Here is a 3025-nt window from a genome sequence, read left to right as displayed (position 1 = left end):
CGCCTTTCTGTCTGAAGCGGCGAGCGAGCAAGCTCCCGACCATTCCAACCTAGCTTTCTTTTTCCTCTCAAAGGGAACGAAGAAAACGGCCAACGGAACGTTAGTTGCACAAACCGTGCTATCAAATAGCGTCAAGCAGCAACCCTTAGCTGGCACTAACTTCTTTTTCACCCGTTGCCAAATAATCAAACCGCACCAAGCATCCGGCGGCGACATAGTTGCAAGGTGAGCGTCGACCCCACCTCCCGGGAGATTCTGCGAGAGGTCAGAATACCCACGCAACACCTCACAAATTCTGTAAGCCTTAGCAAAATCAGACCTCACAGAGGACTCATCGTCTTGCACAAGCCCCACACGAAAACGGAAGCGCATCATTTAAGCTCAGAACCCGCACGAAGTTGTGCTCCTTACCCTCCTCACCGCACTCGGCCTTTACACCCCTCACGCACTCATGGTCTGATGCCGCTCACGCACTCACCGTCCTCATACCCCTCACGGCCCTCATGCACTCAACGCCCTCAAGGCTCTTACCGGCCTCACGCTCCCCACGCACTCATCCTCACTGACACACTCACTAGCCTCACAGCCTCTCGCGCACTCACTAGCCTCACAGCCTCTCGCGCACTCATACCCCTCACGCACTCACTGTCCTCACATCCCAAAAGGCCTTCACGCACTAATCGCCCCTCACGCGCTCCTACCCATTATGCACTCACGGTCCTCACAACCCTCACGGCCCTCATGCACTTATGCCACTCACGTACTCACCACCCTCACGCAATTATACCCCTAACGCACTCACGATCCTTACAACCATCACGGCCCTCACTGCCCTCACACCCCTCACGACCTCACGATCTTCACTCACCCTCACACTCACGAATTTTCGGGGTTCAGAAACTCTTTCACCCTCACCTCACCCGTGAAAATGAGGGTGAGTGAGGGCCTTTATGAGTGAGGTGTGCCGAGGTATGCATCTCACTACGCCAATCCAAGGCAGCATTGGTTTTGTGTAAAGCCGCGCAGTACAAGGGCTACTCCTGCCTCACTTTTGAAGCAGTGCAGCTTGACTTTAAAACTTAGGTTTTCCATGAATTATAGTGAGTCGATTCTCTTGGTCTGAAAACGCACACAACTGGTTGCATTCTTGGACCGTGATGACGCGAACTTTCGAGAGCGTTCCACTGCGAGTTCTCAAAAACGAATAAGCATTTCGCAATTGTGTATCGAGGGAGAGCCTGATATTTATAAGTAGGTGTCAGGGCAGCGATGTGGAAAAACAAAGAAAATCTGCAAGCTGCGACATCGGTTGCGATTGCTGTCGAAGATAATAACCGATCATAGTAGCTAGCCGCATATAAACGAAAATACTTCAAAATATCTGGCTTGATTCGGCTAAATGAGGCGATATGTAAGCTGCTACAGCTCAGTGGCAGAGCATTGGTCCTGTAAAAGAGGGATCGTGAGTTTAATCTTCACTGAAAGCTTTACCTTATGATGGTGCAATGAAACGAAATGAAAAGAAACAAATCATTGACATTTCCTTCATGTATGCAGTCCTGTTCGTCCATGTCACGGGAGAACATCGTGTCCGCGTGCCTATTTTGTATTAACGCCTTGAAGGCCGCACTGAGGTCCCCTTCAGACGGGGCAATTTCGCCCAGCAACTTGACTTTGCAACAGCAGTAACATGGGCCGCTCGCGGTCACACGCAGCAACCGATTTGCTACGACTTTCGATCATCATGAAATTCGATTTTTCCTACGCTACTTAGACGCGCAGCTACGTTCTTAAAACCTGTTTTTATATCTTTAGATGGTGTTGACAATACTAACTCATCTTTGTAAAAAGGTTTATTTCCAAAAACGATCCATTTCAAACGAGAACCAAGTTTTGAGCTTTTATCATCACCACCACAAGAGTGTCACGTGAAAATATCGCGTCCCTGATTGGCTGCTGCCGCTTCAAACGTCTCAGAGTTGTTCGCCCGTTTCTAGCCGGACCCGATATCAGCAATTCGTGTCTATTTAGGGAAAACAAAGGAATAACCCGCCAGCAACGTCAAAATTGCTGAAAAAGTTGCACCGTGTGAAGCGGGCCTAAGGGTCATGATTATGGAACGGGCTCGTAGGTAGGAATACAATATATTATGAAAACATCGCACAAGCATAAGAAGAGCAGAATAATGAAAGGCTCACACACAGTACATTGAATATACATTTGCGCATAGATCAAGTTGTGTGGTCACGTGATGTCAATTGGTGTACATACACAAATTCGCTTTTCCTTGTTCAATTATACGCTGCTTGCGTGATGGATAACGTGTGAAATGACCGGAATCGGTGCATCAATATATCCCAAATTGAATTTCTCCGCTCAGCTGAGAGGGAACATGCAGGATTGGACGGATGGACCATTTTATGGCAGTATGTCTTTTCGTCAAAAAGCATTTCATGCTTTGAAACAAAGCTCAAAACGCTTTAGACTTTATCAGCTGTGGAAAAAAAGTGTTTTTAGAACGAAGTAGAGGTTCTAGTAGGTTTATCCGATGGAATGCTGAGGATAACTGCCGCTATAGCTCAGTGGTAGAGCACTGGTCTCGTAAACCAGGGGTCGTGAGTTCAAACCTCACTGGCGGCATACTAGTTGTTTTTTTGTTGTTTTTTTGTACCATACTTATGGCTTCTAGGCGCAGTGAAGCTGTCTATTCTCTCAGACGCCATATTGTTTTTGGTTTTCCTTTTGTTGCAATCCTGGACAATTTCGTTTTTTGTTTGGACGTGCTCCAAACATTTCTTTAAAAAAAAAACAAAAAAAAATTCGTGTTTTGCTATTGTGTAGAACTACTTATACGGTACAAATTCGTTTTCTGTGATACAACGCTCGTTTTGTGAAAGTATGGGTTGTAAAATATGTTTAACTTGCGTGTCACTGCTCGTACTTCGTCGGCTGTGTCAAGAGTGTGCATTAGCTTCCGAATGAGGTGCGTGGAAGAAAAACGCGATAAAAGAGTGGGTGAATGAAT

At 46.6% G+C, this 3025-nt stretch overlaps 1 non-coding gene across 1 annotated transcript; it reads left to right on the top strand.

Annotated features, from left to right (window-relative positions):
* Positions 1–2568: 2568 nt before the first annotated feature.
* On the top strand, positions 2569–2640 carry Trnat-cgu. The gene has a single exon. It is a non-coding gene; the product is annotated as a tRNA-Thr (tRNA).
* The last annotated feature ends 385 nt before the right edge of the window (positions 2641–3025 follow it).

This window comes from Ixodes scapularis, unplaced genomic scaffold, assembly GCF_016920785.2.
Source record: "Ixodes scapularis isolate PalLabHiFi unplaced genomic scaffold, ASM1692078v2 PGA_scaffold0__279_contigs__length_252992795, whole genome shotgun sequence".
NCBI classification, from domain to species: domain Eukaryota; kingdom Metazoa; phylum Arthropoda; class Arachnida; order Ixodida; family Ixodidae; genus Ixodes; species Ixodes scapularis.
This window is presented reverse-complemented; position numbering and strand designations above follow the sequence as displayed.